This window comes from Chlorocebus sabaeus, chromosome 9 (genome assembly GCF_047675955.1).
Source record: "Chlorocebus sabaeus isolate Y175 chromosome 9, mChlSab1.0.hap1, whole genome shotgun sequence".
Lineage (NCBI taxonomy): Eukaryota > Metazoa > Chordata > Mammalia > Primates > Cercopithecidae > Chlorocebus > Chlorocebus sabaeus.
Genome location: NC_132912.1, coordinates 86,087,137 through 86,102,835, shown reverse-complemented (window position 1 = coordinate 86,102,835; position 15,699 = coordinate 86,087,137). Strand labels below are relative to the sequence as shown.

Genomic DNA, 15,699 nt, shown 5'->3' with positions numbered 1-15,699 from the left:
TATAATGTGATGGAAATTTAACCCAAAGAAATAACATAAAGGGATGATTAACAAGGATAAATTGTAATTAAAGCATCACAACAGAAACAAACATAATTGGACTTTAATTGTGATAAAGGGTCTAATTAGAGAGAGTGAATAGAATTTTAATAATGTTCTAAAGAGAATAAAACAAAGACAGACAAGCAATGCTCATGAAGTTGTTTGGGATTTTTATTTTTGTCATCTTACCCTCATATTGCCAGTCTGGAGTCAAAAGTATAGAGTCATCAATGGAAGCAGATCAGAAAAATGGAGGAAAGAAAGGAAGAGAGAATATATGTATATATTTAGTGAGAGATTTAAAGATATAAAAAGCATTATACCATAATAATATCTAATGATTTGTGGAAATAGAATATATAAACTTCCTATCAGATTTTGTACTTCTAATATAATACTAACACATTCACTGGATAATACACATCATTAGCATTTTAAAAGCCATTACAAAAAGACTTGAAAATAACATAAATTGCCATGTTTCTTACGAAAAGATAAATATGAATTACTTATGAACAGTGTGTTATCTGTATGCTGAAAAAACTTTAAGAATAGTGCCTGTCAATCAGTAGTGATGATTAATTCATTATTTCAAACACTGATAATATCCTGCCAGGTATCACATGATAATGAACATAAAAATAGTATCATGAGCTATAACATTCATGACAGTTGAAATGTGAAAGCTTTGCCTGCAGGATGTCAAATGTGCATCTCTGAGACATAAAGTACTCTCCTAGGAAATACTCTGTGAGACTGAGAGGGCTATGTCAAGCAGTTATACATACACGGCACACTTCTGTACAGCAGTGGAAATTAATTTTGCTTAACATTTTCCAAATTTGTGTGTTATTTGGGAAATAATTTCAAGGTTTATTTACTCATTTATTAAAATTCTGCCATTTATTATGTACATATACATGAAAAATTAGACCTTTGGGAAGCACTGTTCTGTATTGTAAGGTATGTACTCTCTCATATGAAGCAAAGAAGCTGGGAGAGCTACAAATTTTCTCTATTTATACTTGTCAATATTCAAGGAGTTCCAAGTCATAACATTTTCAGATCTAAAGTATCTCATACTCATTATGCCTCTTCCTCTCCTTATGCCCTCCGACAGAGCTCAGCACTACATAATTTGTCATCTCTGCTCTTGATTTAGTTTCCTCGCTGATCTCCCAGAAGTCTTGTTCTCATCCTGCATTCATCCATTCCTTTCATGAGGATGATTTTCATGTACCCAAATCAAAAGTGAAATAATGGCAGTCCTCTGAACAAAAATCTTACATGTTTCTTTTGGAGAAAAGGGAAAAAAAGAATCAGGAGAACAAAGTTTCTTCACATGGCCTCAACATCCTTTATTGAGAATTAAGCAACCTGTCCTTCAATTACATGAATACTCTTACTGTTGCTGGAATGCACCTTGTATTTTTAAGAAAATTTTGTTATCTAAATTCATTGTCACCTTTTTCTGTCTAGGAAATCTCTGCTTCTTTTCGTAGAATTAGAAATTCACATATTTGCACTTAGTGCAAATTAATTTTGATTAAAGCCTTCCAAATTTTCATGTTACTTGAAAAATGATTTCACAATTTCCTATTTACTGTTTTATAAAATTTGGTCAATTATTATGCACATAGAAATGAATAATTAGGCTTTGGAAAGCACTGTTCCATATTGTAAGGTATACACTCTCTCATATGTACACACTACACATATACACACTCATGTCACTGTGTGCCAATGCCATAATACCTACTGAAAATGGATAAAATGTATGTATTTTAGTGTGAATATTGGTAGAGAAATATTTAATCAACAACTTTATGGGCAAGCAGAATATAGAAAAATACAAGAAGGGGAAATTTGGATATAAATATTTTTAAACCTTTTTACAGTTTATTACTATTAACTTTAAAGGTAGGCTTTATGAAGCTAAGCCAAATAATATCTTCATATTCCAGCCCTTCCTCACTCTCCACCTTAATTTCTCCACCAAAGTTAATTCTCCATTCATACCAAACCAAATGTGTGTGTGTTGTATCAACTGTTAAAACATACTTTCCACTCTTCTTCCCCTGGTTAATTTTATTTCTCTTTCAAGAATCTGTCAGGCATCACCTCTTCTTGAAAATCTTTCTCATTGTCATTGTATTTTTCTCAGTATTCCTGCAGTACACACTGTATCCCATTGGACTAATTGTACCATTGGCAAAATACTAACATGTCTTTCTCTCTCACAAGAGTTCCTTCAGACCAAGCCTGCATCATTTTCACCTTGGTAACCTCAGAACCTGATACTGGTTCTGAAAGAATGTTTGTTGCCTTTTTCCACACTGTAGCCTGCCAAGCTACAATCTTCCATTAAAACCTCTCCATAAGAGTTGCTTGAAAGTCTCTGTTCTCACTAACCCCTCGATAGCAGAAACATTCCAGAAGAAGCTGCTTAACTACATTTTCTCCTACTACAGTACCCTTAGATAATTCCCACTAAGATTTATTCTTTTAGTAGATTCAAAATTCTCCCCAATAAAACATATTTTGTATACTACATATACTTCTGGATATATACAAAAATAATTTAAACTTTTTTAAGACTCAAAACACGAAATGAAAAGAGGTTAGGCAGACACATAATAAATAATCTATTAATAACATTGTTCATAACAAAGTGTTTTAAAATGATGCATTCAGGAAAGTATAATTAATTAGTTTTGAAGTGCACAAAAGCATTTTAAATAAGAACAATTATATAAGAATTGTCTTGAAAAGAAAGTAGCTTGGAGGTAACAGTCAACTATATATTATGTATGAAAATATCCAAATGTAAATCAAAGGGAAGACTAGAAAGCAATTTGGGGGATGGGGAGATTGTACTCTATAGCCTGTGGATCATCCGTCTGCCACAGGAAAGTCAGGTGAGCTGCTGATACTTGTACCTTGGGAATGGACCTCCTTAATCTATTTAATTTCACCCTTGACTGTCCTGGTTAAATCACAAATTCATTGTTTTTCATGCCTAAAGTTTCTAGCCTGTTAGGCCTATACTCATTTTCCATATCCAATTTGTTATAAAGTACAGGATATGAATACCAATATCTGAATGCTCAGTGTGGCTTATTTCTGCAAACTTGTCATAATGCTAAAAATAAGCCATATATTTAAAAATATTCATACGCAATAGATGAGATATAAAATCCAAAGTGAAGAATTAAAAAGACAAATAATGCTTGATCTCACAGATACTAAACCTGTGATACTCTGTTTTCATTGTAGCCTGAATTTTAAGAGCATGTTACAGAGAGGTCAGACAAAGGCTTTTAAAAATCTAGGATTTTCCAAATATGCTCATTTTGTAAAACTAAGAGGAAGCAGCCAGGAAATAAAATTCTATTCCCACTTTAGCCTGTTCTCAAAATGTTAAACATTGATCAATGTGTTTTCAATAAAACTTCAAAATTATTTACTTTAAAAAATATATTAACATAGTAATTGCCCCATATGTTAATAACTTGTGTATTGAATTTCCTACCCATATTTCTCTTCTGGGCCTGGGTCCCATATGCCCAGACAACTTCTGTACTTGCAATTTCAAAGTTGTCTTAAATGTAGCACTCCAAATCGCATCCCAGTTGCTATCATAGACCAAAACTGGACATTTCCAATATATATATATTATTTCAGTGAATGGCATAATTCTGCACCAAGCCGCATAAGCCAGAAACTAGGAAGTCACATTTCACTTTACCCATATTTCTAGCTTTCCAAAATGCATCAATCAATAAGTCTTGAATTTAACTCCTAAAGAGAAACTTGTGATATCCACTCATTGTTTTCAATCTGCAGTAGTATCAGACTATCTCTTAACTAATCAAATAGGTTTTCCTAACTGCTTTCCTTACAATCAATCTTGCCCTTATTCTAATTTAATTTTCTATCTTTAAGCAGAGTGATCTTTATAATTAAAACCTTGCTTATTTTAAAAATAATTTACCATTTATTTTAGGTTATAAGCTAAAATATTTTGGCCATCTAAACTCATCACAAATATGATTCTAGAATGTAAACTAACATTTTATATAACCTACAAAGTCCTGCACAATATACCTTCTCCTTCCCTCTCTAGTCTCATCTATTTCCATGTTCCTATTTTCTCAAAACCAAATAGTTTTTGATCCCTTGACTAGGTATGGTGCCCCTATATACACTCTCATAACTCTGCTTCATAATATCAATTTACGATTACTCGATTCTTCACAGAAAGAAACTCAGTGATAACATCGACCTTGTTTCTATTCCTCGTGGTTGTGTCCACAGGGCAGATTTTCCTGGCACATTTTTTATTTCAAGTAATTATTTACTGAAGGCAAAAATGAAGGGCCTCAATCAAATTTGTAAACAATAAAATTAAAACAACACTCTGTACATTAATTCCTTTTCTTTTTAATTTTTCAAATGTCTTTCTCAAATGAAAGTACAGCAGGTCCTTGAATGACATTGCTTCACTCAATGTCATTTCATTGTAACAATAAAAAAAAAAAAAAAAAAAAAAAAAAAACAAACAACAACCAACTAATTCCAGGCCTGAGTCACTATCTGTGTGGAGTTGGCAACTTCTCCCCAAATCTGTGTGGACTTTCCCTGGGTACTCCAGTGTCCTCCCACATCTCAAAGATGTGCATGCTAGGTTCATTGGTATGGCTACATGGTACCAGTGTGAGAGTGTGGGGGTGTGCGTACGTGGCCCTGAGAAGGAATGGTATCCTCTCCAGGGTAGGTTCCTGCCTTATGCCCTGAGCTACTGGGCTAGCAGGCTCCCTGATGGGAGGCTCTGAACTGGTAAATAATTATCTCACTTTTTTTGATTAATCTTTCTTTAATGAACGTATAGCTCACATTTATTTCAATATTTAATATAAGAATCATTTTGTCTTTATTTAGAAGCGTGGTGATGTTTCTGTAACCATAACTATGCCATGGGAACTTAACTTGTTTATATTTTGTTTAGCCTATAATAAAATTGGGTTTCATTATATGTCATTTCCTTTAAAGTCTCAATTTCCAAGAACCTATGGACAATATTAACTGAAGACTTACTGTAATCAGGAAAAAATGGACGGATAATTTGTTGTCTAAAGATAAGGTCATTGGTTATATCTCAGCAGATGTGAAAGGCTACCAATAAAGTAAAAAAGGTGCAGAGAATTCTGCAAGACTCTGAGGTTATTTGGAACAAGTTATGAAAGATTAGAGAGAGCTCACAATCATAAAATAAAGTGATAAAAAAAAAAAAAGGAGAAAAATGTTCACCTGCTTCCAATTGTCTATAATTTCTATTAGAATTCCAAACCATTTTATGATTTTACCAAATTGTATCTTAAAGGAATAAAACTAAGAAATTTCAAATACTAAAGTTTAAATTATGTCAAAGATCAACTTACCTTTTTTTGTCATCTTAGAACTTTTAAGCTATTCCTTACAAGCTGCGTAAATCACCAGTGAACTCTGTGGCACCCAGTAGAGTATTTGACTTAACATAATCACTTAATTTATTTGCTGAATTAGGAAGTATCTTCCTCTATGGAAAAGTAATAAAATGAATAATCTATCAAATCCTTAGCTTTAACCATTTCAAATCTTTCGGGGATTTGTTTTAAGATGTTAAAGAAATGGATTTCTAATATATTATAGTGGTTGTGAACATGTGCTTTGGGGTCACAAAACCTAAGTTCAAATCCTAACTTTGCTTTTTAACACTTGTGTAATATTGGACAAATTATTAATCTCTTGTATTTCATTAATGAGGATAAGGGTAATTACAACTAACTCATATATTTTTACGAGGACAAAATGAGAAAATCTATGGTAATTTCTTACAAGGGTGGCAAAATGTACAGGCAGAATAGGCATACATTTGCTTTTTATAGTATCCTTATTTTCATGAGGAATATATTTGAATAAAATGTGTTTTTTTCTATTTTTTTTTTTCCTTGATCCAAGGGCTGATAGTAAATGTAGTAAATAAGCCCTTAGCTTTCCCAAATATTCAGTGATGGCAGATCTCAGTTATATACGGGATTGTGAAATGTATTTTTATTAAGAATAAAAGTAATTACAGGAAATGTCACTGGTAGTCTGTAGGGACAAAAATTTGCTTGAATTCCTATCCCAGATACCAAGCTAGATATACTCTGATGGATTACATTTACTAGGGAAAAATAGACTCCTTGAACTTGAAGTTTAAAAAAAGTAATGGGGTTCTCACACTCCTCTACTGGTCCCACTATGTCCCTGAAATGTGTCGCTGAGATTCTACAGAAAGATCAAGGAAGAGTTGCAGATTTTGTGAAATCTCTATTCCTGTCAACATTTCCCTATTATCAGTTTGGTTATTGAGAGTCATCTAGTCTCTTGCTCATGTGCTTGCATTTACACACACACACACACACACACACACACACACACAATGAATCTATTGCTAGGTTCAAAGCAATTTGGCTCCCCTTTCAAAGAGGGCACTGTGTTCTCTTTACATTTCATGCTACACAAGCGTTCTGTTTTCAATTTGCATGTCATAAGCAGCAGTAGAGGGACTGTTCTCATTTTTCCTGTTGATCTTTAGTATATTCATCTTCAGGAAAATACACACAAGAGTGAAATATTAAGACAGATACTACTTGTTTTACATTTTGACTGCTTCATCCAAAAGAAAAAGTTTGAACTTGAATTTATAAAATCAATGGAACAATAATCTAAGTTATATGATCTAAAGTTACAGTCAACAAAGTAACGGAAAAAGACAATGATTGAACAAAACCAAAATAAACTGAGTAAACTTAAGGATATAGCAAGTAATTCAGTTTCAGTTCAAGAATAGGATATGCTACTTGTGCTTAGTCTCTTGGCATCACTATTTCCTGATTTCAGATTTCACCATGAAAGGAGCAAATGATATTTTATGTACCTTATTGTCATTATTTATTGAATTATATAATTTGATGAAGACTTTCAAACAACATTGTCTAGTAATACCCACCAAATTCATTCATGGTAATTACTCAACATCATTGCTATCACCAGCACAATTTACTATGAGACCATAGCTACCTCAATCTGAATTAAAAAAAAAAAAAATCCTATTATTCCGTTTTATTCTAACTAGTCTATCAACAACAGCAGACTTGCACATAAATGGCATTTGGTCAGAGACAAGAAGCTCATACTTATTCTTAAGAAGTTTAAGGTTCTAAGTAATAATAATAATAAATGATAAGCCAGGGGCTTTAGGAAAATGACAGGATATGAAACAAATTGTCAGTAGGAGGCTGCTCCAAAGATGAAGTATATAATTTTAAGATTGCTTTTGTTGATTGAAAATATTTTTATACTTTCTTATTTTATAGTTTTATGTAAATAGTGTCAAAACATGTTAGTCTCTGTATTTGTATATAATTCTCTTACATATAATTCATACCACATGAGTTAGAAACTGTTTCAGCTTTCCTTCCATTGTGGGTTACGACTCTTCTTTTCTTGTCTAAGCTTCCAGCAAGCAACCATGATTCCATTTGAGGAATTTAAAATGAACAGAACAATTCTTGGTCCAAGGTATAATTTTACCACTGACATCAAAAGAGGCCATACAATGTTGTGGTTATGGCAATCATTAGAAAAACAGGAAACAACAGGTGCTGGAGAGGATGTGGAGAAATAGGAACACTTTTGCACTGTTGGTGGGACTGTAAACTAGTTCAACCATTGTGGAAAACAGTGTGGCGATTCCTCAAGGATCTAGAACTAGAAATACTATTTGACCCAGCCACCCTGTTACTGGGCATATACCCAAAGGATTATAAATCATGCTGCTATAAAGACACATGCACACGTATGTTTATTGCAGCACTATTCACAATAGCAAAAACTTGGAATCAACCCAAATGTCCATCAGTGACAGACTGGATTAAGAAAATGTGGCACATATACACCATGGAATACTATGCAGCCATAAAAAAGGATGAGTTCATGTGCTTTGTAGAGACATGGATGCAGCTGGAAACCATCATTCTCAGCAAACTATCACAAGAACAGAAAACCAAACACCGCATGTTCTCACTCATAGGTGGGAATTGAACAATGAGATCACTTGGAAATGGGAAGGGGAACATCACACACCGGGGCCTATTGTGTGTGTGAGGGGGATAGCATTAGGAGATACACCTAATGCAAATGACAAGTTAATGGGTACAGCACACCAACATGGCACATGTATACATATATAACAAACCTGCATGTTGTGCACATGTACCATAGAACTTAAAGTATTTTAAAAAAATAAAAATAACATAGCCTTGGAGACAGACTGACTAGGTTAAATACTCGTCACATTTAGCACCTTGCTCACTCTTCGGACCTTTGAAAGTTAATTAAAATCTCTGAAGCTCAGTTGCATTATTTGTAAAACAGATGTTGTTTTAGAGAGTGGTGTCTGGCATATGGAAATGCTTTCTATGTTATTGTGAGGTAAAATTTTAATCTAACCAAATGAGCAAATCACTTAAAATAACATGTCTATTTTTTAAAAAGCAACGATTGTCACATATTTTTAAAATATTTCAGTAGTAGTTTCTTACAGTTTTAACATTCAAAAGAAAACCACGTTTTATTAGTAGATCAAATAAGGAATGGGGCATATGCTAACTTTTTAAAAAGTAATTTCAAATTTTCTTTTATATTTAGGAGGTACACAATATACAGGTTGTTATCTGGGTATACTGTGAGGTTTGGGTAATGATTGATTCCATCACTAGGTAATGAGCATAGTACTCAATAGATGTTTTTAAAATACTTGTCCCTCTTCCACCCTCTCCCCTTTTCAAGATCTCCAGTGTCTGTTATTGCCATCTTCATGTCCATGGCTATGCAATATTTAGCTGCCACATATAACTGAGAACATGAATTACTTGGTTTTCTGTTCCTGTGTTAACTTGCTTAGGATAACAGCCTATAACTGCATCCATGTGGCTGCAAATGACATGTTTTCATCCTATTTTTATGGCTGCATAGAATTCTATGGTGCATGTGCACCACATTTCCTTTATTCAATTCACTGTTGATGGACACTTAGATTGAATCCATGTCTTTGTTATTCTGAAGAGTACTGCAATAAACATACAAGTGCATGTGAATTTTTAGGAGAACAATTTGTTTTCTTTTAGATATATAACCAGTAATAGGATTGTGGGTCTAATGGTACATACGAAGAAGAGCTGGTACCAAGTCTGAAACTATTCCAAAATATCAAGGAGGAGAGACTCCTCCCTAACTCATTCTACAATATCAGCATCACCCTGATACCAAAACCTGTCAAAGACATAGGAAAAAAGAAAACTATAGGTCAATATTCCTGATGAATATAGATGTAAAAATCTTCAACAAAATGCTTTCAAACCAAATAAAGCTGCACATAAAAAACTTAATCTACCATTATCAAGTAAGCTTCATTCCTAGGATGCAAGATTGGTTCAATGTATGCAATTCAATAATTGTGATTCATCACATGAACAAAATTAAAACAAAAAACCATAAGGTTTTTGAGAAACTCCAAATTTCCACATTGGCTGAACTAATTTATATTCCCACCAATAGTATACAAGCATTCTCTTTTCTTCGTAGCATTACCAGCATCTTTTGTTTTTTGACTTCTTAATAATAGCTTTTTGACTGGTGGGAGGTAGTATATCATTGTGGTTTTGATTTGCATTTCTGTGATGATTAGTGATGTTGAGCTTTTTTTCATGTTTGCTGTCTGCTTGTATGTCTGTTTTTGAGAGATGTCTGTTCATGTCTTTTGCCAATTTTTCAATGGGGTTATTTCATTTGTGCTTGTTAAATTGTTTAAGTCTCTTATAGATTCTGGAGATTAGACCTTTGCAGGTGCATACTTTGAAAATATTTTCTACCATTGTGTAGGTTGTATTTGTACTCTGTTAATAGTCTTTTTTTGTTGGGCAGAAGCTCTTTCGTTTAAATAGGTTCCACTTGCCAATTTTTGTTTTTGTTGCAATTGCTTTTGAGGACTTGCTGTAAATTCTTTGTAAATGCAAATGTCAAGAAGAGGGTTTCCTAAGCTTCCTTTGAAGATTCTTATAATTTGAGATCTTACACTTAAACTTTTAATGCATGTTGAGTTAATTTTTGTAGATGGTGAGAGTAAGGGTCCAGTTTAATTCTGCATATGGCTAGCCAGTTAACTCAGCACCATTTATTGAAGAGAGGGTCCTTTCCCCATTTCTTATTTTTGTCAATTTTGTCAAAACTCACATGATTGTAGGTGTGTGACTTTCTGGATTCTCTTTTCTGTTTCATTGGTCTGTGTGTCTATTTTGTACCAATAACGTGTTTTGTTATCAGTACTATAGCCTTAGAGTATAGTTTGAAAAAAGCTATGTTGTTTTTGCTTAGGATTGTGATATGGTTTGAACTTGTGTCCCCATCCAAATCTCATGTCAAATTCTAACCTCTAATGTTGGAGAAGGGGCTGGTGGGATGTAATTGGATCATGGGTGCAGGATTCGCCTTTGCTGTTCTTGTGATAGTGAGTGAATTCACACAAGATCTGGTTGTTCTGAATTATGTAGTACCTTCCCTTTCATTCTCTTCCTCCTACTTTGGCCATGTCCCCAGCCATGCTTCCTCTACAGCCTGTGGAACCATAATCCAATTAAACTACTCTTTTCTTTATAAATTACCCAGTCTCAGGTATTTTTTTATAACAATGCAAGAACAAACTAATACAGATTGCTTTGTCTATTTGGGTTCTTTTTGGTTCCATATGAATTTCAGATTTTTTTCTAATTCTGTGTAAAATGGCATTGAAAGTTCAATAGGAATAGCATTGAATCTCTTTATTGTTTTGGAGATTATGGCAATTTTAACAATATTGATTCTTCCAGTCAATGAGTATGAAATGCTTTTCCATTTGTTTATGTTATCTATGATTTATTTCAGCAGTGTGTAGCTCTCCTTATAGAGGTCTTTCAGCTTCTTGGTTATATGTACTAACTAAAAGCCCTACTTAAAAGGCACAGAGTGATGGGTTGGATAAAGTAACAATACCCATTCATCTGCTATCTTCAAGAGACCCTTCTCACATGTAATGATCCCCATAGGCTCAAAGTAAAGGGCTAGAGAAAGATCTATCATGCAAACAGAAAACCGAATGAAATAAGGGTCACTATTGTTATATCAAATAAAACAGCCTTTAAACCAACAACAATAAAAAAGAACAAAAAAGAGCATTATGTAATGATAAAGGGCTCAATTAAAAAAGAAGGTTTAGTTATGCTAACTATATATATATGCAATATTAGAGCATCCAAATTCATGAAACAAGTACTTCTAAACCTACAAAAACACTGACATAGCACACAATGATAGTGGGGGTCTTCAACACCCCACTGACAGCATTAGACAAATCATTGAGGCAGAAAACTTCTGCAGAAATTCTGGAGTTAAATTTGACACTTGAAAAATTGGGCCTAATTGATGTTTACAGGACACTCCATATATCAACCACGGAATATACATTCCTCTGATCTGCACACAGAATATACTCTAAGATTAATCACATGGTTGGTCATAAAGCAAGTTGCAAAAAATTCAAAATAAGGTCTTTCCATAAAACAAGTCTCAAAGAAATCGAAGTTATACCAACCACATACCAATCACAGGGGAATTAAAATAGAAATCTATAAAAAGAAGATCTCTCAAAAACACACAAATATATGGAAATTAAGCGACTTTGCCCCTGAATGGTTTTGGATTGTAAGGCAGAAATTTTTAAAAATTCTTTTAAATAAATGAAAAAAGATACACAAAATATCAACATCTCTGGGATGTGGGAAACAATACGTTAAGAGGAAAGTGTATGGTGCTAAATGCCTACTTAAAAGAGTTAGAAAAATCTCTGATTAGCAATCTAACATCACATCTAGAGTAACTAGAAAAACAAGAACAAACTAATCCCAAAGTTACCTGAAGAAAATAAGTAAATAAAATCAGGGCAGGACTAAATAAAATCGAGGCACAAAAAATCCATAAAAGCATCAGTAAAATCAAAAGTTGGTTCCTTGAGAGGACAAGTAAGATCTATAGACCACTGATTATATGACAATCTAAACAAAGAACAAAACAGAGAAGATCCAGATAAGCACAATCAGAAATGACAAAGATGACATTACAACTGGTCCAACAGAAACACAAAAAAAATCCTCAGAGACTATTATCAACACCTGTGTTCACACAAACTAGAAAATATAGAGGAAATGGATATATTCCTAGAAACGCACAATCTCCCAAAATTAAATCAGGAAGAAATTAAAACCCTGAACAGACCAACATTGAGTTCCAAACTAACTCAGTATAAGAAACCTACCAACCAAAAGCCCCACACCAGATGAACTCACAGCCAAATTCTTCCAGATGTACAAAGAAGAACGGGTACCAAGTCTACTAAAACTATTCCAAAATATAAAGGAGGAGAGACTCCTCCCTAACTCATTCTACAATGCCAGCATTACCCTAATACCAAAACCTGTCAAAGACACAAGGAAAAAAGAAAACTGTAGATCAATATTCCTGATGAACATAGATGCAAAACTATTCAACAAAATATTTTCAAGCCAAATAAAGCTGCACATGAAAATCTTAATCTACCATTATCAAGTAGGCTTCATTCCTAGGATGTAAGATTGGTTGAATATATGTAATTTAATAAAAGTGATTCATCACATAAATAAACTTAAAACCAAAAATCATATGAAAATCCCAGTAGATGAAGAAAATGCTTTCAATAAAATCCACCATCTCTTCATGACAAAAATCCTCAATAAACACTGTATCAAGGGAACATATCTCAAAATAATAGGAACCATATATGACACATATACAGCTAACATTAAAGTAAATGTCGCAAAAGCTGGAACCATTCCCCTTTAGCACTGGAACAAGACAAGGATACCATTCTCCATTCTCACCACTTCTATTTGACATAGTACTAGAACTCCTAACTACAGCATTCAGGCAAGAGAAAGAAATAAACTAGACCCAAACAGGAAACAAAAGAAGTCAAACTACCTCTTCTATAACTAGGAAACTCCAATGACACCACCAAAAACTCCTGAAGCTGATAAATGGCTTCAGTAAAGTTTCAGAATACAAATTCAATCTATAAAAATATATTAACATTTTTGATGTGCATTTAACATACTGAAATCATGACTTAATATATTTCAGTGCATAACCACCAATTGTTTAAATTATATAGTGATAATTGGCCTATATTTTCTTTTTTTAAAAATTATCTTAGGTATGTTTATAAATAAACCAAAAATAAATAACTCTTTTTTGATACATAGACAGCATACAGTTTCTAAAAGCTGTTTATAGGATCTGTTATTCTAAATTCTTCCCAAAAGGACTTTTCTGTTATTAGCTTGTTCTTCAACATTATCCAACTTACCTAAGAGTTTTGTAATTGAAATATAAAGGAGAAAGGAAAAGGATAAGTATTTGTGTCCACGTGGAAAATAAAATTATTCATCAAACACTTTATGAAAAGCAGATTTTATATCTATCTTGTTTCTGAAAGCGAATTTGTTATTTTTTCTAATTATTCTTAATGAGGAGGCTTAGAGGAAATTCTTAATCATGATTCTTACTAAGACACTCAACAAGGTCAAAAGATAAAAGCTGCAGAATCAATGTCACTGTTTAAAATTACATTCTTCCAACAGAGAGATTCTTAATAAGTCTTTGTTTACAGAGTACTTTACTAAATAAAATTCTTTGCCACAAGATAGTTATGTGTACCTAGGCTGCAGTAAAAAAAGAAAACTGTATGGATTAATTTTTAAACAAAAATTGTAAGCATTTAATTACTTATTAAAGAAAATATCCATGTAAACATGTCCTTAGTTGTCTAGTTGTGACACATGTTAGCATGAAATAGATGTACCACATCTTTAAGATACGGGATGTTGAAGTAATTTTCCTACTTAAATGAAGTAATATAGGCTTATATTTCTGGAACTTCAGAAGACAGTGCTAATATCTATCTTTCTGTTTCATCATCTAGGATATAACTATTTTTCACTTGTGTGTGAAGCAGGAAACTTGTTAGAGCACGAAAAAGTACTTCTTATCACTGGCTGGCAGAGAAAGTTTATATATTTGAGTTTATGCAGGTAACTGGAAATTTGGAAGTATTTTTCATTGCCTTATTTTCTTATTCCTTGTTGTCATGAAGAGTGTTTGGACTGAGGTTCTACTACGAAAGGTGAATATACAAGGGTGGAATGAGTAGGGACTGTGGCTGAGAGTCATGAAAAAAGAAGGTTCTGAAAAAATAACAAAAAGCGTAAAGCAAATATTTCCTACTTTTTCCATACATCACGTCTTGCTTTCTCAGAAATTTCTCTACTACAAACCCACCTGGTAACACCTTCCTTAGAGCCACAGAGCCAAAGTCATTACGAGGAACGTTTCATATAGAACAAGAAGTTCCAAATGAACCTGTGTTATTTTTGATATAGGAGTACTGGGAAGGGAAGAGCGTGGTCCCTTTAAATGATATGGAAGCGGGAAAGGGGAAGTGCTGAGTGGAGAAGGGCGTGGTCCCTGCCTAGGGCTCCACCCCCACGGACCTAGGTGGAGACAGGCGCTCCTGCTTTTGTGCCCAAATGTTACATTTTCCAAGAGGACCCTGGTCCGCCATGCCCTCATCCTGGGTCTACAAAAAGCCAAGACCCTAGCAGGCAGACACAAATATGGCTGGACATCGTGAGGAACACATTGGCAGAAGAAGACACAAGCAGCTAGACAATAAGAGGATGCCGAGGGAGCCTGCCAGTGGAAGAGCACACCGACAAACACTGGCACCCGTGCAGGCCACCCACTGGTGGGAGGAGACAGAGTTTGGTCGGGGTAGTTGGAGGAGAGCTGCCCCACCCCCCAACTCCCAATGGCCCAACCATCGCCCTTCTGGCTCCCCCATTGGCTGAGAGCTACTTCCACTCAAAACTTTGCAGTTGTTCGCCAAGCCCACGTGTGATCCGATTCTTCCAGTACACAAAGGCAAGAAATCCCGGGATACAGAAATCCCTCTGTCCTTGTGATAAGGAAGGGGGTCTAATGAAGCGAGTTAACACAGTTGCCTATAGACCGCGAACTAAAAGAGCACCCTGTCACACATGCCTACTGGGGCTTCAGCTGTAAACATTCACCCCTGCCCTGGGGTGACACAGCCCTGGGGTCAGAGCCCCACAGCCTGCCCATTTGCATGCTCCCTTAGAGGTTTGAGCAGCGGGACGCTGAAGAAGCGATCCACACCCCCCGCAATGCATGACCTGCAAGGGGGACAAGGGAACCTTTCCCATTTCATTTTCATTGCTTCACAATGAAGAAGTGACAGGGGATGGATGTCTACATATGTCAACTGCTTTCAAAAATAATATTATTTCATTTAATGAACTGGCCTATTAAATTTGATCATATGATTTGGGTCATTCTTGTCACACCCAACTAAAAGAAAGTTGAGAAGCCAGGAGGGAAAACATCAGGACATGTAGCATCACTCGAGAAACGTAATTTTCTGTAAGT

The 15,699-nt window shown here is 34.5% G+C and overlaps 1 protein-coding gene across 6 annotated transcripts in view; it reads right to left on the bottom strand.

Annotated features, from left to right (window-relative positions):
* PCDH15 (protocadherin related 15) overlaps positions 1-15,699 on the bottom strand; it is a 1,804,329-nt gene that overhangs the window by 701,091 nt on the left and 1,087,539 nt on the right. The gene's annotated exons all lie outside the window — the stretch shown is intronic.